The 26422-nt window shown below is 37.8% G+C and overlaps 1 pseudogene; it reads left to right on the top strand.

Moving 5' to 3' along the window:
* The window catches only part of LOC128066256 (ankyrin repeat domain-containing protein 26-like), a 53040-nt pseudogene that overhangs the window by 6140 nt on the left and 20478 nt on the right, over positions 1-26422 (top strand).

Below are 26422 nucleotides of genomic sequence, written 5' to 3'. Positions count from 1 at the left end.
ATAAGCATTTCTAATCTACAATTTAAAAGTTGTCGTTTAAGATAAATTTTAAAAAGGAATCTTTTTGTAGCATCTTGAATTGGTGTTTTACTATTAAACCTTTTCATTACACTCAAAAATGCTTATTATTGTAATATCCCAGACATGAATATTTGCACATATTTATAAAAGTATATTTTTATGTCCTTGAAACAGGTGTTAAAATATATAACTGAAAATTTTAATGTCATAGTTTTCTTCCCCTAGTATTGTTTTATTTTCAAAAGTTCAGAATTCTGCATAGGTTTGCATTAATTATACCAGGTTAGCATATTTTACAAATAGTTATGTTAACAGCTATGCTTTTCCTGAATAAGGCTATCTATTTCTAATCCAAAGGTATTTATCCAAATCCTTTCTTCTGAGTCCCTTGTGTGCGTAATTAATTCATTACTCCCCAAACTGAAGGCCTTGTTCCTGATGCTTCCCTCATCCCCGACTCTTTGTAAGCTACACTGTCTTCTGTTTTCCCTATCCTAGTAGACAGCATCAGTGAAATGCCGCAGCAGGAAAGATCCCGGACTCCAAACTTCCTTGAAATTATTGCATCCAGTCACTCAGCAAGTTCAGTATTTTCTACCTGCTTATCATTTTTCATGTCTTATTATCATAATCCACTTTCTCACCTATAATCTTGAAATATTCTTTTCAAGTTTTGCTTCCCTGATGTTTATCTTTATGTTGCTGCCAGAGTAATCTTCCTAAAACATGTTTGTCAATCTTTTCATTCCTCTTGGCTTTGCAGTTTGTTTTAGAATGATTTTTACTGTTTTTATTTGGCTGTTTTTAAAGCCAAATTCAACTTTTTAATTACAGTTTCATGGAAACTCTGGGTGATGGGCAGTGTTTAGTGTGCTTCCTGTCCACTCTGGAGCATCGCTTGTAGTGTCTTTTTTTTTACAATGCTGTCCTGTAAAATAATGTCATATTTGCTACTCCCTGGTATAGTGTAGTCTTTCCCCTTTCATTTGAAAAAAAGCATGGCACCAAATACAATAAAATATATTTGTGATGATGTAACCCTTTATTTCTATAGTAGATTCCTGTCACGTGCAGAAAAAAGATGACACTTGCTTTTTGCCATTTGACCCGGTCCTTCCGTTTCATCTCTCTGTAGGGTTCCCAGTAACTGTGCTCTAGTTTTCCACATGACTTATTCACACTGTTTCACACCTCGTCCTTTCCTTGGGCTGCCCTTCCCAGAATCCCCCTCACACCCCGGCTCTGTACTCTGTCTTCTGAGACACAGCCCTTTGTCACAGAGTTCCTTGAGCTTCATGGGTTCACCTGCCTCCTCTCTCCTTTGTGCCTTTCCTGTGCTTGGTCCACTTCAGTTGCAGAGCTGTTGAAGGACACTTTCTGCCCTCTTGTTTGTTTTCACGTGTCTCTGCCTTGCCTAGAACACAGAACAGAATCGCTCTTTTCTTCACATTTCTAACTTCTCTGAGGACAGTGTCTATGATTTCTTAGACAACAGTGAATGTCATCTTAGTGATTGACTGAATGACCAAATAAATGAATATGCTTTCTGAAGTTGGGTTTTTGTTTTATTTTGTCTTGTTTTTATAGGAAGGAGCCACAAAGCCAGAGATTGTAGACAAAGAAAGTGATACGGATATTACTGAAAGGGCTCCCCAAGAGCAAAGAAATCGTGACTGTTTGAGTTCTGTTGATGGAACACACAGAAATAATAGAAGTGGTAAGTAAGTGAATGTCTGTGGATTTTTTTCTATGCTTAAAAGCGCAGATAAAAACCTTTAAAGTGCATAGATGCAAATATGGCATCCATTTCTTTTCAAGTGTGTTTCTTTTGCTCTCTTTCTTCAGAAGTGTCCCAAGTACTACCAACTTTTACTTCCTGAAAATGCTTCAACCCTCTGAAATTCTTTTCCACTAGTTCATTTTATTGAACTGTTTGTGGATAGAGATAGACATATATGTGTTAAAATTCATAGTAGTAAATGTTCTCATTAATGTATCTGTGACTCCATTTTACAGATATGACGTCAGCCTTAGGATTGGGAATAGAGGAAGATATAGAATCACCTTGGGATTCTGAGGTACTGTCTTCTGTTATTATTTTGAAATGTAAACAACTGAGTGATGTAAAAACATAAAAGCAGAAGATCCTGTGACTTTCTCACCTTTGCATTTGCCCGTCAAAATTTTTTTATTTTTAATCTGATTTTAATTTTTATTTTTAGTTATTGATTTTTAATCAAGAAGATAATTCTGTGCTAAATACTACCACATAGTACACTTTAGCTAATTGTCAAGATTTACCTAATGAACTCAGTGTAATATGGAAATCAAGGCTTAGAAGTCATAAGGAATCTGTTTGTGTTCTGAAATAACATTTATCTAAAAATTGAAGCATTGTTCCAGGTGAGTCTATGATCAAATGTTCCTTTCTTTCTTTCTTCCTCTCTTCCTTCGATTTTTATTGGAGTACAGTTCATTTACAATACTGTGTTAGGTTCAGGTGTGCAGCAAAGTGAATCAGTTATATCTCTCTATGTGTAGATCAGCTCTGTTTTAGATTCTTTTCCTGCATGGGCCAGTACAGAGTATTGAGCGGAGTTCCCTGTGCTACACAGGAGGTCCTTACTAGTCATCTGTTTTATACACTGTAGTGTGTAGTGTGTTTGTGTCATCCCCAATCTCCCTAGCAAATGTATGTTTCTTTAGCACATGTGCATGTGTAAAACTGCTGGAGAGGGCCAGAGAGAAACGGGTTGAATTGTGGTTTTTACCACATCAACATTGAAAAGACAGTGCTTGAAACTTGAAGGTATTATTATATTTGGATTGTCAAGTTAATCTGCAAGGAACATTTCAAGGAAGCAAAAGCATAGCGAATAGTAAGAAACATGTGACATAATAACAGCAGTTAGCTTTGCTTTGTGATGTTTTAGTAAGTACAAACCATTTTGGATAGTTTAACCAGCACGCGCAGAGAACCTTTATGGCAGCCGTCCTTGAAGTAGCATGAAGTAGCAGTGCTCTGTTTGAAGGCGGCAGCTGTGGAAGGAGATGAGAAGGGCCTGATCCCTTAGGTGCAGGTAGCCACTGCCTGGTGATACAGCACCGTGTTTGAAGTCAGTGCCCTGAATCTGTCACTTAGCAGCTGTGGAACTTGGGAAACCTGTCTTAACCGGGTTAAATGTAGGCAGTTTTTAAAAGTAGGATATTTTCTTCAAAAGGAATTAGGAAATCTTCATGCAACTCAGTATTAATTTTAACAGAGTATCTCTGAGAGCCTTCCACGGAAGTATGTGGATCTTTTAGCTGGAGCTGCTGGTCAAAGAGGAAAAATTACATTAAATGGATAGGTAGAAGGTAAGAACTATATTTTATAGAAAAGTCATTTGACAGAATGTCGATTTATTTTTTTTCTTTTTATTTATTTATTTATTTTTTACTTTAAAATATTGTATTGGTTTTGCCATACATCAACATGAATCTGCCACGGGTGTACACATGTTCCTCATCCTGAGCCCCCTCCCTCCTCCTTCTCCATACCATCCCTCTGGGTCATCCCAGTGCACCAGCCCCAAGCATACTGTATTCTGCATCGAACCTGGACTGGCGATTTGTTTCATATATGATATTATACATGTTTCAATGCCATTCTCCCAAATCATCCCACCCTTTTCCCCTCCCACAGAGTCCAAAAGACTGTTCTATACATCTGTGTCTCTTTTGCTGTCTCGCATACAAGGTTATTGTTACCATCTTTCTAAATTCCATATATATGCATTAGTAAACTGTATTGGTGTTTTTCTTTCTGGCTTACTTCACTCTGTATAATAGGCTCCAGTTTCATCCACGTCATTAGAACTGATTCAAATGTATTCTTTTTAATGGCTGAGTAATACTCCATTGTGTATATGTACCACAGCTTTCTTATCCATTCATCTGCTGATGGACATCTGGGTAGCTTCCATGTCCTGGCTATTATAAACAGTGCTGCGATGAACATTGAAGTACACGTGTCTCTTTCAATTCTGATTTCCTCAGTGTGTATGCCCAGCAGTGGGATTGCTGGGTCATAAGGGAGTTCTATTTCCAGTTTTTTAAGGAATCTCCACACTGTTCTCCATAGTGGCTGTACTAGTTTGCATTCCCACAGAATGTTGATTTAAAATGGAATCAGAGAGATGATATGGGGTGGGAGGTGGGAGGGGATTTCATGTTTGCGAACTCATGTACACCCGTGACAGATTCATGTCAATGTATGGCAAAACCAATACAGTATTGTAAAGTAAAATAAAGTAAAAATAAAAATTAAAAAAAATAAAATGGAAATGCTGATATATTCTAATACACAAAGAAAATCACCTGTCAGATGTGTAGTGAGGTAAAGATGAGAAAAGGAGGGAAATAGTGTATCTTATTAGGTGTCAGCCACAGATTATATTGAGAACCCAGTTTAAGGAGCTAAATTATTTAGCTCCTGGACTTCCTTGGCGGTCCAGGGGTTAGGACTCTGTGCAGTTAAGAGTCTCCAATGCAGGGGGTGCTGGTTTGATCCCTATTCAGGGAACTAAGATTCCATTTGACACATGGGCCAAAAAAATAAAAAAATAATTCTGTTTCAAGATACTCTATGACCTAAGGAAGGTTAAGAAACAAGAGGAATGAGGGAATGAGGGATTAGAGAGGCAAAGGGTGTAGGGAGGAAATGAAGGAAAAGAGGCACAGGTCTGTGGGGGAAGGGGGCAATAAGTAAGATAACGCTTTAGAAAAAGGGAGGGTATTTGATATGGATGATGCATTTGAAGTGAGCTTCCAGCACCAAAACGTGTCAGAGAAGAACAGCAAAGCTTTCCCCTCTTCCTGTCTTCCTCATTGTTAGGAAGGCATTCAGGATTGCGGTCCCTGGGCATGCAGAGTGGTGTGTCATCCTCTGTGGGGGAGCGTGGGCATAGGTGCTCAGCTGTAATGTGTGCAAATTGGTGTCTTACGAAACGTTGCTGCTTTATTGGATGCTGTCACATGGGCCAACGAAAGAGAACTAGAAAGAAGGAGAGAGAGTAGGGGGCGTGATAGGGAGATGGAGGAACCTACAGCCTGATAGAGAGTCCACTGGAAAGTTTCCAACTTGTAATGCAGTTTCACTTTAGGGGGAAGTGTTAGAGTGAGGAAGTTGAGGCTAAGATTTCAGGAGAATAAATTAAGTTGAAGTAATGTAGAAGCAGACTCAGTATAGACCAGAGTTTCTCAGATTTTAACTAGTAGCCTGGGGACCTTGTGTGAAGTGCACATACTGAGCAGGAAGTCTGAGAATCTATGTTTCTAACAAGCTCTCTGAGTAGCAAGGGTGTAGCCTTACATTTAGAGAAATCTGGAAGTAGAGCTTTGGAGAGTACAGGACATAACAGGATCAAGGAAAAGCATTATTTTGTTTTTCTTTCTAAACGTGTCTGTAGCCAGAGGGAAGCAAAGAGTTGAAGTAGCAATTACAGGGGTAAGATACCATTGCTAAGCAAAGAGGGAAAAAGAAGTGGTGGGGATGATTCATAGAAAGAATGTAAAGGGGGAAGAATTAAGACCACGATCCAGAGATTACCCTTTATAGAGGAAAGATCTAGTGAAAGGACAAAGGGAGGAAAGTAAGGCCTTAGGGAGGTGAGTTTGGAGTTGAGGAAACTTGAAGGAACTCCTTCTAGATGGCTTCAGTGTATTTGCAATGAGAAGAGATAAGATCATTGTTGCTCCAGAGAATACTGGAGGTGGGAGGGGGTGCTAGAAGTGGGGGAAACTCCAGCCACTCCAAATACCTATCAGACATCAAAGATATATGTTGTATCAGTATTTGTTATTCAAATTAGATTAGTGTGAATATAGGGGCATTGACTTTTTTTGACAGTTGTTTTGCAGAAATCCTTTGAAGCAGTAACATGGTGTACCAAACCAAACTAAGTCTTGAAACAAAACCGATTAATAGGGTTCATTCCCTAAATGCTAGAATTGTTATTTTTGATAAGTACGGTTCTCCTGGGTTTCCTTACCCTACTGCCCTCCACCCGGGTGCCCTTTCCCATTAAAATCTCTTGCTTCATCAGCACATGTGTCTCCTTGGACAGTTCATTTCTGAGTGTTAGACAAGAGCCCAGTTTTGGCCCCTGGAAGGGGTCCGCCTTCCTGCAACAAATGGCGACTCTGGTGGGACTCCTCTTCGCTGAAACTGACATCCTGACCGCTCGGGGTACTCAGGGGCCAGCTTGCCTGCCAATGGACCAGACCCAGCGGCTGCAACTGGGACACCTTTGTCCCTGGTCTCCTCCTGACGTGGACAACTGGCCAGAGTGCCCCTACCGGTAAGGAACAAGAGACTTTATTGACCTCTCTCCCCGTCCCTCTCTCTTTCCTCTCCTTAACCCTTCCTATCTTTCCCTGTTTTTCTAGTCCCCTAGTCCTGGACTCGGGAATCTGGTCAAAGGGCCCTCAGCCTGAGTTGAGGATTGGAGACTGATTACCTCCTCTTGGCAGAGAACTTGAATTCTGGTTCTGGTCTGATTTCTAGTAGGGCTGAGTTCCAGTCCTCCCTTCTCTGGAGCCCAGGGAAAAGTCCTGTAATGCCTGGGTATCTGTAGGTGGCAGGAGACGTCTGTAAGGCCATCCCTTTTGCCCCCCTCTCCCGCCTCCTCCCCCTTCTTCTTTCAACCTGGCTTCCTTTCCTCCCTTGAAATCTTTGATGTTAGTACTTGGATCTGATGTTCTGTGTAAAGTGTCTGCCTGCAATGTGGGAGACCTGGGTTCAATCCCTGGGTTGGGAAGATCCCCTGGAGAAGGAAATGGCAACCCACTCCAGTATTCTTGCCTGGAAAATCCCATGGACGGAGGAGCTTGGTGGGCTACAGTCCACAGGTCACAAAGAGTCAGACATGACTGAGCGACTTCACTTTCACTTTCACATTGATTTTGAAACATGCAAGATTTTTAATAACTAATAATTGTGTGACAGTTAAATTTATTATTTCCTTTTTGATAATTGTATTTCAATATTGAGAACTTATTGTACATTATTTTCTAGATGTGTCTTATATACCTTCTTGCGTGATTGGATCGAGAAATTTTAAGATGGCTAGACTAGAGGAGCCAAGACATGTAGGCATACCAGTAGCCCACATGGGTATGAGAAAAAGTGAATATTTTTATGAACCATTATTCTACAAGTGTGTATCCCAGCTAACCAGTTTATTACTCTTTCTCTGATGAGAAATGAATTATGCATTCAGTTGAACTGTCATCCCAGCTGTGCACTTCTTAAATGACTGGACAGATTGAAGAACATGATAAATACTTGTAGTATAATGGTGTAAATGATACTGCTGTATTGCATTCAAGATAATGCTGTTGCATTTTACCGTCTACTTTCACATTTATCTTCTTGGGGTCATGATTTGTTCCTCTGATTAAGATCACTTTTCTCCTCATCAGTCGGCATGTTCACATTGGTCTATGTGCACTTTAATATTTTATAAAGTCATTGAAAACATAATGGCACTTTTGAAATCTTAACTGCATGTTTTGTTAAACCTTTATTTCTATTTTTTCTTCACTATCTATAGTGGATTCATAGTCTGGCTTGCTGGTGTCCTAACATCTCCGTGAAAACAAGACACTGAAACTGAATGTATTCACTGCCAAGGCTGAGCACAAGGATTTCTGCTCAGTACTAACTCTGCACGAATGTAGAGCTGGCTTTCATGTTTACATGTAATTAACTCTGTGTCCCTTTTGCCGTTTAGATTCTCCTGAGAAATACCCTAATGTGAAGGCAAAATCGTTTATGTTTTTATCTTGAATTATGAACTGTGGATTGTATCAAAGGTACATTATTTATTAACCAACTTGTTTTCAAACCCATTCAGCCTGCAGTCTTAGTGAGAGATTCCATTCCTAATAAAATAGTCGGAATGAAGGATCTACAAACATCCACTTCAGGTAAATTTTGCAATACACACATAACTCTGAAAAGAGGGACACTGAAGTATTTGAAATGCTCAGTCTTCATACTGCTAACTTTTTTGTTTTTTGCAAATTTGATTGAAGCATTTGACATACATAAGGCAAATGTTATTATTGGTATCCATGTTTTGAAAAAAGATAAGTACAAGCATAAGAACAAGAAATGTTTAAAATGTAAACTTGAACTCAATATGTTTCTGTATGTTTCAATACCCTGAAGTTCTCAGTTTGCAATGTGTATACTTCTTAGGGATTCTCAGAAATTATTAGATCCTAAGATTTTTCCAGTGTCCAAAACTGCTTATTTGAACTCTGACCTTTACCTAGAGTAAAGCTTCTCTTGCTAATATATCAGTTGTATTTCAGCTTATAATTATTTCATTTTAGTGTTGTTACACAGATGAATGTAGGCCAACTAGATGTTTTGTTATGCAGACTTTGTGTGTCTGTTGTGTTGGTGGTATCTTTGATTATTAGAAGTAGAGGAAGTACTCATACTTTAATGACTTTTTGGTAGACATAATCTTTTAAAACAGTGATTCTGAAAGTTTTGGCTTTAGGATCCTTTTGTACTTCTAAAAATTATTAGAATGCCACGGAACTTTTGTTTAAGTTGGTTGTATTTATTGATGTTCACCGTATTGGAAAACAAAGCTGAAAAACTTAAAATATAAGAACACAGACTCATAATGGCTAATTCCATTTGTCATTAGAGTTATAATATCACATATTGTGTCTCTGAAGAACTCCACTGTGCACTCAGAAGAGAATGAGAATGAAAGTAACATTCAGTGTTGTTGTGAAAATAGTTCTGACCTCTTGGACCCCCTGACCCGATGGTCTCTGGACTTCAGGGAATCTCAGGGCACACTTGAGAACCACAGTTTTAAACTGTTGAAGTGGTTAGATATGATAAAGGGGGCCCTTGAGCTGAAACAGGGTTTAAAGTTTCACTTTTACATTTCTTGCTTGTTTCTTTGACTTCTCTTAGGAAATTTAGACCTGACAGCTTTTTTTTTTTTTTTTTTTTGAAGCAAACATTTTTATGTTGTATTCATTCTTGTCTCATGGTGCTCTGTGCTCTTTGGATCCAGTGTGGTCCTCGACTTATCCTATTTTCATGTGGAAACAATTAGTCACACACAAGCCTATCATTTCTTATATGTTTGTGATGTTTATCCAAGGCTTAAAAAATGGGTTCTGAAGATATTGATACATTGAGAAAAGGCTGTCTTATTGTAATTAAAGTTGTTGTTGGTGCTGTTCAGTTGCTAAATCGTGTCCAACTCTTTGTGACCCTATGGACTGTAACACACCAGGCTGCCCTGTCCCTCACCATCTCCCCGAGTTTGCCTAGTCATGTTCACTGAATCAGTGAGGCTATCCAACCATCTCACCCTCTGCTGTCCCCCTCTCCTCCCCTCAATCTTTTCCAGCATCAGGGTCTCTTCCAGTGAGTTGGCTCTTCACGTCAGGTGTCCAAAGTATTGGAGCTTCAGTTTCAGCATCAGTCCTTCCAGTGTGTATTCAGGGTTCATTTCCCTTAGAATTGACTGGTTTGATCTCTTTCCTCTCCAGGGACTCTCAAGAGTCTTCTCTAGCATCAGTTCTTTGGCACTCAGCCTTCTTTATGGTCCAACTTTCACATCCCTCTGTGACTACTGCAAAATCCGTAGCTTTGACTGTACAGACCTTTGTCGGCAAAGTGATGTCTTTGCGTTTTAATACATTGTCTTGGTTTGTACCATTAATTAAGGTAGTACCATTCAATAAAAGTGTTTTTAAAACCATTGTCTCTAGAACACACAATATTGTCATGCATAATTCAATGTAAAATAAATGCCATAAATTTTGTTAATAAAATATTTGTATGTTGAGGAAAAATAATTATTAATAAAGTTCTTATGGAATACAGAATATGTAATAGAGATTGAGTGAATCAGAGTAAGTAATACTAGAAAATTAGCAAGTAGAAAAAATGAGACACTAGTTAATGTCTCTTCGTGAATGGCAGTGAAGTGTAAGATATAATAAGCTCTGAAGGACTAGTGAGTTTGAGGGGAGAGGAGGACATGGAACTGATTCTCTGAAGAAAGACTGTACAAGTTAGTCAAAGTAGTATTCTTACTGACATTCTAATAAATGGAAACTGTTTTCAGAGTTTTCAGATTCCGATTCTAGTTTGAGCCTCAATAATGAGACTTATCAAAGAGCGGGGCATTTAAGAGTTGATCATTGTCCACCGGTGTCACAATCAATGAGCAAAAATCAGTCAGCATCCACAGAATTTGGACAGATGACTGCAATAGATAAAAGATGACTGTTGGAGTGGTGTTTCTGGGGAATTACACGCTCCGTGACCTGTGCCAGTTTCAGCTGCCAGAAAACAGAAAAGGCAAACAAGGTAATGCAGAAGCCCAGGGCACTCAGCTGTGGGCCACCTGGGCATGGCCTAACCATTATTCTGATGGTTCCAAATTAGATTTTGTGGCAAAACCTACCTTGTGCTGACTCCTTTTATGCAACCTACAGCCAAGCAATACCTCTTAGCAAGGTGTTTGCATTCTCCCTCTGACCATAGTAATACAAGAAATACAGAAAGAGTCAGGAGAAAGTGTTTAGCCTAGTATTTAGCATACAGCTGAGAGTGGGTAGCAGGATTATATTTAGAACTCCACGACTAGTTGGGAGACCTAGGTAGACATCTAGAGATTGCCTTCTCAAAATGTAACCTCATAGCAATATTGAAGGAGTGCTGTATCGTTTAAAAGTGGTATATAGAAAGTCAATTCTGATTCTACTAGGATGCCCAATCTATTGAGTAGCCACATCTAATATGTGTTGTCCATAAATACCAATTAATTTGGCACCTTTAATCAGTCATATGGTCAGAGCTATAGTAAGAAATCATATACTGTTTCTTTTTTTCACACCTAGTTTTTTCTTTTCTACCCTCACCTATAGGGTTAACTTTGCGTTTACCAAAGATTCTCAGTTATTTCCTAGAATAGTGACTACAAGCTATAAACTCAAAGTGTTTTTTTTTTTTAATCTATAGAAGTGACTTGTTTGCCTTTGTTTGTGCATTAGCTTGGTATGTCCACGAAATGCAAATTCAGATAAAACCTATCCAGTCCCTTCAACAGAGGAAGATGTGAAATAGGAAAAGTACAAAATAAATGGAAGCCACTTCAGACTGTTCATGTAGATCATTTCTCATCTCAGTCGATACCTTTTATAAAGTAACCAGCAGAGTCTACTCCTTCAGGGTCCCTGATTTGCACATTTATTCATTTCATAAAGATTTATTCTTTACTGGACTCAGAAAATTTTATATCCTAAATATTTCTGGGAACACTCCCCCAGTTCAGGCCTGCACCACCTTTGTTTTTTTCCATTAATAATGCCTTCAGATTCATCTCCCTCCATTTGTTTGTATGCCCTTCAAATTCATTCCTCTTGTAGCATTTGGGGTCACCTCTCTCAAAAGCAAGTGTGACTGTGAGCCATTCTTCAAATCACCTTAATGTCCAGGCATCAGAAAGTGACACGTGAGGCTTTCATAATCTGACTTCTGTCTGACTCTTCATCTCCCGCCCTTTCTGTCATTTGCTATGGGATTCTGAATTGCTGGTGTTGCCCTCCTGACCTGTCTCTGTACTTTCTCAGATATTTACCCTGTTGTGTATGTGCTTTTCTCTCCGTCTTGTTACAGCCTTGCATGCCTTCCCTCTCTTTCCCTTGGACTGTGTAAGTCTCCTCTCAGGCATTATCTCTAGAAAAGCATTCCCTGACATGTTTTATCTACATTTTTCTTTAAACTCCAGAGTCTAGTACAGAGCAGAAAGCTGATAAATAATTATTGACTAAAATAAATAAGGACTAAAAGGTGATTTTTAAGAGCTTGTCCTGTGCAGTTTAGGAGCCAAGAAGATAGACATGTGAAAAAATAATTTACAATTCAGGTGATGAAGATACGCTAGAAAAATCTATAAAGTACTAAGGTCGCTACAAGGGAAGGGATACCTGTTTATCTGAGGAAAGATAGCTGTAATCAAGGACAACTTCACAAAGCAGGTTGAGTCTTAAAAGATGAAAAGTTATTTGTCAGGAAGAGTACAGGGTAGCATTACAGATTAAGGAATTGATAAAAGCATAAAAAGTAAGAAGAATTTTGTAAACCATGAATAATGTTGCAGCCGAAGCTTGGCATGTTGTTAAAAATGTACTGTTATGAAGTAGAGAAGAGACTGTATTGTGACTTTATATGTCTGCCCTGTATTTTGAAATTTTGTTTTGTTTCTGATTGTTTTGTTCATTGATGTTTGGACGATTTTGTGAATGAATCTTTGAGCTGTTTGTGTGCTCATATCCTGGTGACATCTGGTATTTTCCAAATTGTTTGTTGAAATTTTAGATCATTGGAAGTATGTCTTAAAGAAGTAAATATTCAGCTGAAGATTAAGATTGATTTAAGATGTCATTTGATACTGTTTTAAATCTATGTTTTAAATAAAGATTATGTCTTTTATCTAAATATTCTAAGTAACTTTAATTAAACATACAGATTTGTCTGCAGAAATAGATTTAGAAATGACATCAGAGGAAGAAGAAGAAAAACCTGTTGGAGATGAAAATGACCATTCCCAGGTGTGTAAAAATGCAAATTTAAATTTCTCGCTTAATACTGTTTCCTGTGCTTCAACAGCATGATACAGTGTGTAACAAAGGTCATGACAAATAAAATTACCTTTCAAAATTAGCCTTTTAGAATCAATAGATAATAATTTAATAGTTTTTATGGAACCTTAATGATTAAACTTCACATATTGTTAGAATCTATTATATTTATAATTTGGTTTTGGAATTGAGGGAAAAAAATTTCCTGACTATTTTTGATTTCTTCCATTTTTATAACTTCATAATATGATTATGAAGGTGATATCAAATACTGAATTGTAAGAGTAAACAGTTGAAATTATAAACAATATGACAATGATGATCCCGGACCTAGATACATGTAGAGAGAAATCATTCCCAGTGGTTCAGGGTTTTCCATTGAAATTGCCAGTCAGTGATGCCAAGATGAAAGAGTCATTCTGTCTGTGATCTTGGTGTAATGATTAGGGATGTACATTCAGAGAGAGAGTGGGGTCATAGAATCAACCCAGTTACCTATTAAGAGAATCAAAGCTTCCAGATTGGACCTTTGTTGTTAGGGCACAAATAATAACTTTCTAATTTATCTCATTTTGGGGTGAGAAATCAGTAAATATTACTAAAAATGCTATCCACTTTCATTGGTAGATATTAGAATATAATATAACTGAATGTAGGGGCTTCCTTGGTAGCTCAGCTGGTAAAGAATCCACCTGCAATGCAGGAGACCCCAGTTCACTTTCTGGGTCAGGAAATTTCCCTGGAGAAGGGTTCGGCTACCCACTCCAGTATTCTTGGGCTACCCTGGTGGCTCAGATGATAAAGAATCCACCTGTAATGTGTGAGACCTAGGTTTAATCCCTGGGTTGGGAAGATCCCCTGGAGGAGGATGTGGCAACCTACTCCAGTATTCTTGCCAGGAGAATCCCAGGGACGGGGGAGCCTGGTGGGCACCCTTGTGGGCTGCCATCTATGGCGTCACACAGAGTCAGACACAACTGAAGCGACTTAGCAGCAGCAGCAGCAGCAAGCATAGATTAAGAAGTTTAAGAGTTAGATTTTAATAAATTTTAGATTTCCAACATGGACACCTCAGGATATTTTTAGTGACAAATACATGTGCTTCCTTCCCTTTATGTATTTAATAACAAATTTAATAATAAAAATAAAATTAAAAATAGAACAACCAGTATAAAACAAATTAAAAAAAATAAAAAATTTAATAAATACATGTACTCCCTTCCCAATACATGTATAAGGCTTCCCTTGTGGCTTAGTTGGAAAAGAATTTTCCTGCAGTGCAGGAGACCTGGGCTTGATTCCTGGGTTGGGAAGATCCCCTAGAGAAAGAAGAGACTATCCACTCCAGTATTCTGGCCTGGGAAACTCCATGGTCCGTATAGTCCATAGGGTTGCAAAGAGTCGGACACAATGGAGTGGCTTTCACTTTAACTTTCACATGTACTCTTTAATCATCACTCGTAGATGTTTCTTTTGAGATAGACTTTTCTGTTATGTTGTTTATTAAAAGGTAGTAAGTTCTGACACATGTGATTTTGTCACATAGGTAGTATAAACTCCCACCCCCAAAAAATTATCTCCGAAGGAGAAAACTGAGTTTTGAGATGCTGTGTGATTTTTCTTCCTTCCAGTAATAGATTTTTAAATTTCTTTGCTTGTTTGCTCTTTTGTGTAAGAGGTGCCTTGACTTGAGTTTTAACAACAGACAAAAATCTGTAGGTATTCTCCTTTAAAAGAAAAAGGAGATCAGCCCTATCCCCAGTTAAGGCATTAAATTACTTGGGCAAAGTCACGCAAACTTATCTGATTCATTTGATGAATTCATTTGGTAATTTATCAGATTCAAGGTTACAGAATTTTATCATCTCTTTTGGTGCCATAAAATGCTAGGGAATGCCACTTTAGGGGCTTTGAAGAAATCATTTAGTTTATCTTTGTGTATGATGTTAAGAAGGGTTCTAATTCCATTCCTTTACATGTAGCTGTCCAGTTTTCCCAGCACCATTTATTGAAGAGGCTGTCTTTGCCCCATTGTATATTCTTGCCTCCTTTGTCAAAACTAAGGTAGCCATAGGTGCATGGGTTTATTTCTGGGCTTTCAGACTTGTTCCATTGGTCTATATTTCTGTTTTTGTGCCAGTACCATACTGTCTTTATGACTGTAGCTTTGTAATATAATCTGAAGTCAAGAAGGTTGATTTCTCCAGCTCGATTGGACTAAAATGGATTAAAGACCTAAATGCAAGACTAGGAACTCTAAAACTCTTAGAGAAAAACATAGGCAGAACACTCGATGACATAAATCAAAGCAAGATCATCTGTGACCCACCTCCTAGAGTAATGGAAATAAAAACAAAAGTAAACAAGTGGGACCTGATTAAACTTAAAAGCTTTTGCACAGCAAAGGAAACTATAAGCAAGGTGAAAAGACAACCCTAAGAATGGGAGAAAATAATAGCAAATGAAACAACTGACAAAGGATTAATTTCCAAAATATACAAGCAGCTCATATAACTCAATACCAGAAAGACAATCCAATCAAAAAGTGGGAAAAAGACCTAAATAGACATTTCTCCAAAGACAACATACAGATGGCTAACAAACACATGAAAAGGTGCTCAACATCGCTCATTATTAGAGAAATACAGATCAAAACTACAATGAGATATAACCTCACACCAGTCAGAATGGCCATCATCAAAAAGTCTACAAGCAATAAATGCTGGAGAGGGTGTGGAGAAAAGGGAATGCTCTTGCACTGTTGGTGGGAATGTAAATTGATTCAGTCACTATGGAAGACTGTATGGAGATTCCTTAAAAAACTAGGAATAAAACTACCATATGACCCAGGAACAATCTCACTCCTAGGCATATACCCCGAGGAAACCAAAATTGAAAAAGACACATGTATCCCATCATTCATTGCAGCACTGTTGCTATAGTTAGAACATGGAAGCAACCTAGATGTCCATTGATAGATGAATGGATAAAAAAGTTATGGTTCATATACACAATGAAATATTACTCAGCCATAAAAAGGTATGCACTTGAGTTGGTTCTAATGAGGTGAATGAACCTAGAACCTATTATACAGAGTGAAGTAAGTCAGAAAGAGAAAGATAAATATCATATTCTAACACATATATATGGAATCTAGGAAAATGGTACTGAAGAATTTATTTACAGGGCAGCAGTGGAGAATCAGACATAGAGAATAGACTTATGGACTTGGAGCAAGGGGAAGAGAGGTTGAGATGCATGGAAAGAGAAACATGGAAACTTACATTACCATATGTAAAAAGATAGACAATGGGAATTTGCTGTATGGCTCAGAAAACTTAAACAGGAGCTCTGTATCAACCTAGAGGGGTGGGATGGGGGCGGGGAGATGGGAGGCAGGTTCAAAAGGCAGGGGATATATGTATAACTTAGGCTGATTTATGTTGAGGTTTGACAGAAAACAACAAAATTCTGCAAAGCAATTTCGTTCAATTAAAAAATAATTTGAAAAAAAGAAAAAGACAAAAAAAAATTTAACCTTTCTTGGTTTTGCTCCTATTTCTGGTAAATAATGGGGCTACAATAGACAATTATTTCTATACCCTCTAGCTATAAAGTTTGATGGTTATTGAATGTGGAATTGGGAAGCATTATTTATATTCCAGAATTCCACAGTAACAACTCGTCAGTTTCACTCTGCTCCTTGTGTTTTGGTAAACTTTGGTTCATATATTTTAGTGAACACCATCACTTTTTCATTATATCCTGGATCCAAATGAACAAAGAAATGTAAAAGGCAGTGGGGAAAGAATAGCTTTAGTGTTTTTGAGGCACTAAGGTGTCACATCCTCTAAATCTGTCTGTTTAATGGAAAATCCAGGTGATAAAGACTGAAGAGGACAGATTTTGTGTGTTTTGTCTTTTTATTTCTCTGTCTCTGCCAGTTAGATGGGGAAGACTGGGGATGAATAATTGCATCATCTTAAGGAAGCTTTTTTTTGAAATTTTGGGAATTTTGTTTCTTTTTGTCAAAAAAGGAGAAGTAGGATTTACAAATATTTCAGTGACTTGTTAATGACAAAATTCAAGTAAGCACAAAAAGATTTTTTTATCACTTAAAATCAGGCCAAACCCTGAGTCAAATAATAAAATTAATGAAAACAAACAAAAAAAGATGTTTATAATTAAGTAACAGAATTTCTTACTGTCAAACTTTCATTAAAGTTTGAAGAAGAAAAGAAGAAGCACAAAAGTAGTGAAGTGGAAGTATCAGACAACGTATGTGATACTGCTGATGAGAGTGGATTGATTCAGCAGGGAAAGAACAAGCAGGAGTTTGCTGCTATGGAGAATGAAGGTTCTGATAGGTAAGCCTATTTAACAGCAGGTCATTTGTTATTTTTCTGTTAAATAAGTTTGGATGTGAGAGTTGGGCTATAAAGAAAGCTGAGCACGGAAGAATTGATGCTTTTGAACTGTGATCTTGGAGAAGACTCTTGAGAGTCCCTTGGACTGCAAGGAGATCCAACAAGTCCATCCTAAAGGAGATCAGTCCTGGGTGTTCATTGGACGGAGTTATGTTGAAGCTGAAGCTCCAATACTTTGGCCACCCGATGCAAAGAGCTGAGTCATTGGAAAAGACCCTGACTGGAAAGGTTGAGGGCAGGAGAAGGGGACGGCAGAGGAGGAAATGATTGGATGGCATCACTGACTCAATGGACATGAGTTTGGGTAAACTCCAGGAGTTGGTGATGGACAGGGAGGTCTGGCGTGCTGCAGTCCATAGGGTCACAAAGAGTCAGATATGACTGAGTGACTAAACTGAACTGAACTGAGCTAATGGTTGTGATGATCATAATTTACATTTTGCTAGAGATATAGTTGTTTTTATTTTTTTGTCCTTTAGACATAATACTAAAGTTAATTTCTTAACATACCACCATATTACAGTATTAGAGTATTCTGAATTTGACTGCCTACTTGCCTTTACCAGTGTGTGGTATATTTAAATATATTTTATGTCACTACTTAGCATCTTTTCATTTCAGTGTAAGGACTTCTTTCAGCATTTCTTATGGAACAGGTCTAGTGGTGAGGAACTCCCTCAGCTTTGTCTTTTCTGGGAAAGTTTTTATTTTTCCTTCATTTCTGAAACATAATTTTTCTGGATAGAGTATTCTTGGTGGGCAGGGTTTTTTTTTTTTTTCCTCATAGCACTTTGAGTATGTTCGTGGATGGAAGCCAAATTGTTGTTGGTGGCGGGGGAGCTGATGAGGTACTGGTCTTTCAGCCATAATGCTGAAATCACCCCATCATGTGGGTGGTTTAAAAGTAAACTGCCTTGCCGCCTGCCCCCCACTAACCCCAAATATTTCCTTAATTTTTTCTTTCATGTTATATGTGCCTCATGTCATTTAAAAAGTCACCCAAATTAAGCGTTACTTTTTTTTGAGTTTTTTTTTTTTTTTTTTTCTGTTTGTGCTAGTTCTTTGCAGCGGCAGTGCTTGGGCTTCTCACTGTGGTGACTTCTCTTGATGCTGAGCATGGGCTCTAGGGTGCTGGCTTCAGCAGTTGTGCAGCACGGGTTTAGTTGCCCCATGGCATGTGGGATCTTCCTGGACCAGGGATCAAACCAGTGCCCCCTCATTGGCAGGCAGACTCCTAAGTACTGGACCATCAGGGAAATCCCTAAATTAAGCATTATTGTATTTAAAAGCAAAACAGAAAATAAAGTGTAAATCTAATTATGACTCCCATGGGTAAGAGTCATTGTGTTAGGCAGTGAACTCTAGGTTTCCAGTGTAGCCCTTGAGGTTCTTCCCAATGTCTTTCCAAAGATGCACCTCCCTGCTTTCTTTCATGTGTTTCATACTTTTCCTTCCAGATTCCTAGGAAACAGCCTAGATGCCACGTGCCTGATCTTTGTGCTCTGTACTCTAGTCTCCAAGTAGAATGATTTTCTCCCTTTTTTCTTCTTTGTCACCTTCTCTCTTCACTTCTTCTGTAAAGCCTTCCTTATTTCACTGATCACTTTCATATATCAACTCTTACATATCACATCATATCATAATTGTATATCCGTCTTTGAGGCAAGAATTTGTGTTTTCTTGCATATGGTTGGTACTTAATAACTATTTTGTGAATTAATCAGTGATTTAAGATGGATAAGAGTAGGAATTTTACAAGAATTGCTTTCTTATTCTTTATCATTTGAATTATTAGAAAACATTGGCTTTTTTGTGGATTTTTTTTTTTAAAGTAGCGATCCTGGCGTGCATAGGAAGGAAGTAAAGAAAAAGGACACTAGCAAATGGACACCAGAAGAATGTGTGATTGCACCAATATTTGAAAAGACCGATTCACTGACTGGTGGTCTGCTGCATGTTAATGATGACAGCATTTTAAGTGAAGTGGATCAGGAGGATGACAGATACTATCTACAAATTCTTTATTTCTAGAGGAAGAAATAAGCACTGAATGCTTCTTCTGGAAATAGAGCAGCATAATACAGTATACAGGCCAAGACAAGATTCCTCAACTATAGTGGACAAACACTGCTGAAAGATTAAAGTGAGGACCAGTGCCTTTGGCCAGAAATCGTTTCAGTAAATAGTCTCCTTGAAAGCTGGACTGTAGTGAGTACATGTAAACAGCCCTGTAGGGAATATTTGCTGGGACAGGCCATAGAGAACTAGATGGTAACTGAAGAGGAATGTGGAGTTCAAAGGAGTTTCTTGTTTTATGTTAAGATGGGAGCTTTTAGAGTATGTATGCTGTTAGAAATGAGCCAGCAGAGGACGTGTTTATTGGGTTTAATCTTGTTTGCATTTCCAATATTAGAAAGCTTATTGATTGTATGGCATTATCTTTAAACTATTACAGCAAACTAATTGTACATAATACTTCTGTTATATATAGTTTTATGGTAAGGGCTTGTTTGTTGGTTCTGAAGTGTAATATTCCTATGTAATTGCATGTGTGGATGATTAGTTCAGCTAATCCTATCCTACATAGATTTAAAAAAATTATATAATCATGAACTTACAAACACTTAGGTATACTGAATAGGATTTGATCATTCCTTGATGATTCTAGTTGATAGCAACATCGTGAGTAACTATGATTTTGTAAGGTACTCTGAAATATTACATCATATCAACGTCATAGTTGTTTGCAGATTCTAAGGAAAAGGGAAATTATTTGTTTATATTCAACAGGAAAAAAAAACTTCTAACAATCTTTCACAAATTATTAATTTTGGTTTATAAAGTTCTAAATTAGAAAAAATATGCTTCCCATAGTAAGAGTTTTATTAACACATATTGTGTGCTCAATAAATGTATATCAGATTCATGAATAAACAGCAGAATGGTTGAATGAATGCCTACTGATAAATTTCTTTACAAAAGCATGTGTTTAGTGAAAGTAGATTTCCAGCATTGCCTACCTCTAAAATCTTTTTATTTTTTGAGAAATGTGTTAAGATTCAGAAATTATTATTTATAGTTATAACTGGACATGGAATAATAAATATAGATTAATTTGCTATCATATTACTTAAGAAGACTTATTTATTTTTTTTACTCTTTTTAATTATTTATTTTTTTTAATTTTTATTTTTACTTTATTTTACTTTACAATACTGTATTGGTTTTGCCATACATTGACATGAATCTGCCACGGGTGTACATGAGTTCCCAATCCTGAACCCTCCTCCCACCTCCCACCCCATATCATCTCTCTGAAGCATCCTCGTGCATCAGCCCCAAGCATCCTGTATCCTGCATCGAACATAGACTAGCGATTCGTTTCTTACATGATAGTATACATGTTTCAGTGCCATTCTCCCAAACCATCCCACCCTCTCCCTCTCCCTCAGAGTCCAAAAGTCCGTTCTATACATCTGTGTCTCTTTTTGCTGTCTCACATACAGGGTTATCATTACCATCTTTCTAAATTCCATATATATGTGTTAGTATACTTATTTAAATATTACTTTCTCAGCGTATTTTTGAACCACAGTGTTGAAGCCAGATTTCCTGAGTTTGAACTCTGGGTCTGTTGGTGACCTGCTGTGTGGACTTGGGCAACTTACTCAGCCTTTCTGTGCTCTGTTTCTTCCTATGTAGAGGACCTAATGTGTTACCTATCTCCCAGAATGTTTGTGAGGATTAAAATACCGTTAAGACATACAAAGTGCTTATAATAATGCATAGCAGTTGCATAGGAAGTCCTTGGAAGGCTAATATCATGGTTATTAAAACTGGGTTTCTTTCTTATACGGACTTAAGGAATACTTCCCAGATAGGTTTTACTGCTGTAAAACATAGTTCCTATTGATGAAAATAACAACTGCAAAAAATCCTGGTATATTCCCTTCACATAATACAAGTAATGTTATGTTGTTCCTTTTCTTTGATCTAAATTAAATGCCTTATTAGTATTATAAATGTATTTTGTTTGTCCTTTAACGTTACTCTTCTTTATTGTTTTAATCCTTTTATAAAAGATTACTTACCAATGCAAATGCAAAGATTTTATATAAAAAACAAAGTTTAGGTATTTGTATTTTTAAGTATTTAATATTAACCTGAAAAGAATCATTTGTTTTTTTAGGCCTGCAAAGAAAACATCTAATGAAAATAATAAGGTATAGTCAAAAAGTTAACTATAAAAAATATTTTCCTAATAAAAAATACTCTGTAAAAGGAATAGTAGCAAAATATAAAATCTTCCTTTGTTGTAGAGACATATACTTTGCCAACTTAATTTAGAAACACTATTGATAAAATTATCCTTTTGATAAAAAAATCTGTCCTTTTAAAAAGTGTCTGGTTTTGCTTTAATGAAGAGATGATTATCACCTTTGTACAATTAGTATGTTCTATAAATATTTTAAGGACATTATGAAATAGTGTTATTTATGTGTAAGTCAAAGAACAAATTAATTCTGTGGATGACCTTGATGACTTAACTCAGTCATCTGAAACAGCTTCCAAGGATGGTGAGTTGCTTTACTATGAGAATTCCATGTTGTTAAGATCAGTGCAAAGAAACAGAGGAAAAAACAGAACGGGAAAGACTAGAGATCTCTTCAAGAAAATTAGAGATACCAAGGGAACATTTTATGCAAAGATGGGCTCGATAAAGGACAGAAATGGTCTGGACCTAACAGAAGCAGAAGATATTAAGAAGAGGTGGCAAGAATACACGGAAGAACTGTACAAAAAAGATCTTCACGACCCAGATAATCATGATGATGTGATCACTAATCTAGAGCCAGACATCTTGGAATGTGAAGTCAAGTGGGCCTTAGAAAGCATCACTACGAACAAAGCTAGTGGAGGTGATGGAATTCCAGTAAAGCTATTTCAAATCCTGAAAGGTGATGCTGTGAAAGTGCTGCACTCAATATGCCAGCAAATTTGGAAAACTCAGCAGTGGCCACAGGACTGGAAAAGGTCAGTTTTCATTCCAATCCCAAAGAAAGGCAATGCCAAAGAATGCTCAAACTACTGCACAATTGCACTCATCTCACATGCTAGTAAAGTAATGCTCACAATTCTCCAAGCCAGACTTCAGCAATACGTGAAACGTGATCTCCCTGATGTCCAAGCTGATTTTAGAAAAGGCAGAGGAACCAGAGATCAAATTACCAACATCCGCTGGATCATGGAAAAAGGAAGAGAGTTTCAGAAAAACATCTATTTCTGCTTTATTGACTATGCCAAAGCCTTTGACTGTGTGGATCACAATCAACTGTGGAAAATTCTGAAAGAGATGGGAATACCAGACCACCTAACCTGCCTCTTGAGGAATCTGTATGCAGGTCAGGAAGCAACAGTTAGAACTGGACATGGAACAACAGACTGGTTCCAAATAGGAAAAGGAGTACGTCAAGGCTGTATATTGTCACCCTGCTTATTTAACTTCTATGCAGAGTACATCATGAGAAACGCTGGACTGGAAGAAACTCAAGCTGGATGGAATCAAGATTGCCAGGAGAAATATCAATCACCTCAGATATGCAGATGACACCACCCTTATGGCAGAGAGTGAAGAGGAGCTAAAAAGCCTCTTGATGAAAGTGAAAGAGGAGAGTGAAAAAGTTGGCTTAAAGCTCAACATTCAGAAAACGAAGATCATGGCATCTGGTCCCATCACTTCATGGGAAATAGATGGGGAAACAGTGGAAACAGTGTCAGACTTTATTTTTTTGGGCTCCAAAATCGCTGCAGATGGTGACTGCAGCCATGAAATTAAAAGACGCTTACTCCTTGGAAGAAAAGTTCTGACCAACCTAGATAGCATATTCAAAAGTAGAGACATTACTTTGCCGACTAAGGTCCGTCTAGTCAAGGCTATGGTTTTCCCAGTAGTCATGTATGGATGTGAGAGTTGGACTGTGGAGAAGGCTGAGCACCAAAGAATTGATGCTTTTGAACTGTGGTGTTGGAGAAGACTCTTGAGAGTCCCTTGGACTGCAGGGATATCCAACCAGTCCATTCTGAAGGAGATCAGCCCTGGGATTTCTTTGGAAGGAATAATGCTAAAGCTGAAGCTCCAGTACTTTGGCCTCCTCATGCGAAGAATTGACTCATTGGAAAAGACTGTGATGCTGGGAGGGACTGGGGGCAAGAGGAGAAGGGGACGACCAAGGATGAGATGACTGGATGGCATCACGGACTCAATGGACGTGAGTCTGAGTCAACTCCGGGAGATGGTGATGGACAGGGAGGCCTGGCATGCTGCGATTCATGGGGTGGCAAAGAGTCGGACACGACTGAGCGACTGAACTGAACTGAATTGAACAACTTGACACAGGCACAATGCCTGTTTGTGTATGGTGTAGTAGTAATACATGTACACCTTGTCTAGTACTGCTCTAGAGCCACGGATATGTTACAGTGCTGTGCATCTCAGAAGTAGGTTCTGTATTAAAAGAACATGAACGTGCGTGTATACTCTGTGCCACAGGTCTATGATCATTCTCACTCACTGTACCTTCTGTTGCCTCTTCTTTCCTGTGCCTTCACCCAAGGTCAAGTTAGCATCACTTTCCTCGTAGAATAACTGAAATAATCTCAGGACTTCTTTCCCTGCCATTCTACCTCCTGGAACCTCAGTCCACACAGCAACTATAATTATTATCTATTTTTAAAAGTTCAGATCTCATCATATTATCCCTTGCTTGAAGCCCAACTGTTGCTTCTCTTTGCTTCATGGTTAAAGGTCACAGTTGTCTAGCTTCATCTTGTTTTATTTTTTACCCTTCTTTCCACATGAATTTTAGCATCAGCATGTCAATTTCCTAAAATTGGTCTTACATTTTCATTTTCATTCAGTTCAAAATACTTTGTAATTCTTCTTTTCTTTACCTCTTTGATCCAAGGGTTATTTAGATCCATGTGATTTAGTTTCCAAATATTGAGAGTTTTCCAGAGATCCTTCTGTGCTCTTGCTTCTTATGATTTGTTAGGTGTATCCAGAGGGACCCTGGGGCTAAGGCTGTTAATTACTGTCTTGGAGGGAAGACCTTGCTGACTACCCTGTTCATTCTGCTGGTACCTAGGAGTTTTTCCAGCCTGGCTCATGAGAATAGATAGAATTCCTGGGACTGAGTGAGCACCAGTCACAGGTTCCTATAGTCTTTTCAGATAGTTTCTCCCTGGTCTCAGGTGGTTTCTCCCAGATGGGCTGTATTCGTTCCTCTGCTGAATACCCGAGGGGCTCCTCCTCACATCTCCAGGGTCCTTTTTCTCTCTGTTCCACTCTCTCCTCTCTGTGGTTCTGATCTGTGATCTCTGCCCACTTTGGTTTCACCAGACTGTCAGCTTTATCACCTTCTTTCAGCGAGTCTGGCTGACTCAGCTTCCATTCCTTCTCCCCGTGTCGGAGCCTGGAAATTCTCTCAAGGCAGTGATTTGGGGCGTTCCTTAGGCTAACCTCATGTGTTTCCAGGATCATTGTCTCTCATTCCTTGAAGTCCTTTGCTATGAAAATCATTGTTTAATGTATTTTGTCGGTGTTGTTTTTGCTCGCTCCACTCAGGAAGGTAAATCAGTAGCTGTTCACTCTGTCTTGGTTAAAAACATAATGGCAGCTGGAGACTGTCCATGGGGTTGTTCCTCCTTCTCTACTTACTACTTCCTGCTCATCCTTCATTTCTCAGTGTGATGTCTCTTCCCCAGGGAAATCTTTACTGGACCCAGTCTCTGTCAAGTTCTGTTATGTGATCATAGAACTCTCTTTCCTTAGAGTATCCTTCTGAGTTCATATTATTTTATTTATCTTTCTCTTCTACTAGACTTCAAGCTAAACAAGAGCCAGAGGAGTCTGTTTCATCTGCAGAGCTTAGAATAATGTCTTCCCATTATAGACACTTACTATTTGTTCAATGCATGGATGTGTGAACATGAAAGACAGTCCTTTATACTCAAAAATTACTCACATGAACTTTTTTTTTTGTTTTTAATCTTTATTTTCTTCATCATGCAGATTCTGTTAGCTTGTTGAAAATCTGGTATGATTCTTTCATATGACGGATTAGTAGAACTTAAAAAAAAAGCCACTGTGAACTGCTTAGAGGAAAGATTAAAAAATGGAAAGTAAGGTTCGTGGGCTACAGAAAGAGCTGTCAGAAACCAAAGAAGTAAAATCACAGTTAGAGCATCAGAAAGTGGAGTGGGAACGAGAGCTCGGCAGCTTGAGGTACTGTACACCTCGCTTTTAAAGAAATATTTGAACTATTGTTTCCTTTAATACTGCAGCGATGTAGACGTGTTATAAGGACTAGCTTATCCTCTAGGATTTTACAGAGGAGAAATTGTTACTAGTATTGTGGAGTGTGAAATTCTTGGAAATAATATAGCAGTTTCTTAACAGTGAATGCTTCTAATAACTTAATGTATGTTTTTCCAAATCATCATTTTCATGACCATACAGAAGTCCACCGTAATGGAAACCTTATTAATTATTTAGCACATTGACTTTCAGTTGTTTTTCAGTTTTCTGTTTTATATTTAATACTACAAGAAACGTTTTTTTCCTATAAATTCATTTCTACCTTATTATTTTGAATACAGTTTCTTTAATAATATTGTATTATTTGGTCAAAGTATAAGAACTTAAAAAAGATCTTTGATCTATATTTGACGTTTATATTCCTTTACATTCCCATGCAAAGATGTATACAGTAGTCCTTTTTCTCAAGACAGAAAACAAAAATGGATGCAGTTTTATTCTTAACCCTTATGTGTGTGGACCGTGTGTGGTCCACCATCGACTGCACATGAAAACTGTGAGGATTATTAAGTGTTTTTCATTATATTTTCCCCCATTTTACTATTTGAAACATTATGTGGAGGGAATGAAAGTTATTGTAGCAGTGGATAATCTCATGATTTTCTAAGAAGAGCTATATAAATTTTGCAGATTCACCTTAAAGCAAGAAGAAGAGCAGAGAAGAAATGCTGATATGTTGTATGAAAAAATTAGGGAGTAGTTAAGAAAAAAAGACCAATATAGTAAAGAAGTTGAAATGAAACAGCAACTTGAACTCACTCTCAGAGCACTAGAAATGGAACTGAAGACTGTGAGAAATGATCTGAATCAGGTAGAGCAATCTTTGGTGAAATTTTCAATTTTCTGATACTATCTCATCAATATTATGTATAGCATCCCTTTAATTTAATATGTATTTTTAGGTTTAGAACAAAATTGTTAT

This window comes from Budorcas taxicolor, chromosome 20 (assembly GCF_023091745.1).
Source record: "Budorcas taxicolor isolate Tak-1 chromosome 20, Takin1.1, whole genome shotgun sequence".
Taxonomy (NCBI): Eukaryota; Metazoa; Chordata; class Mammalia; order Artiodactyla; family Bovidae; genus Budorcas; species Budorcas taxicolor.
Note: the sequence above shows the minus strand (reverse complement) of the source record. Positions and strands in the feature narration are given on the sequence as shown.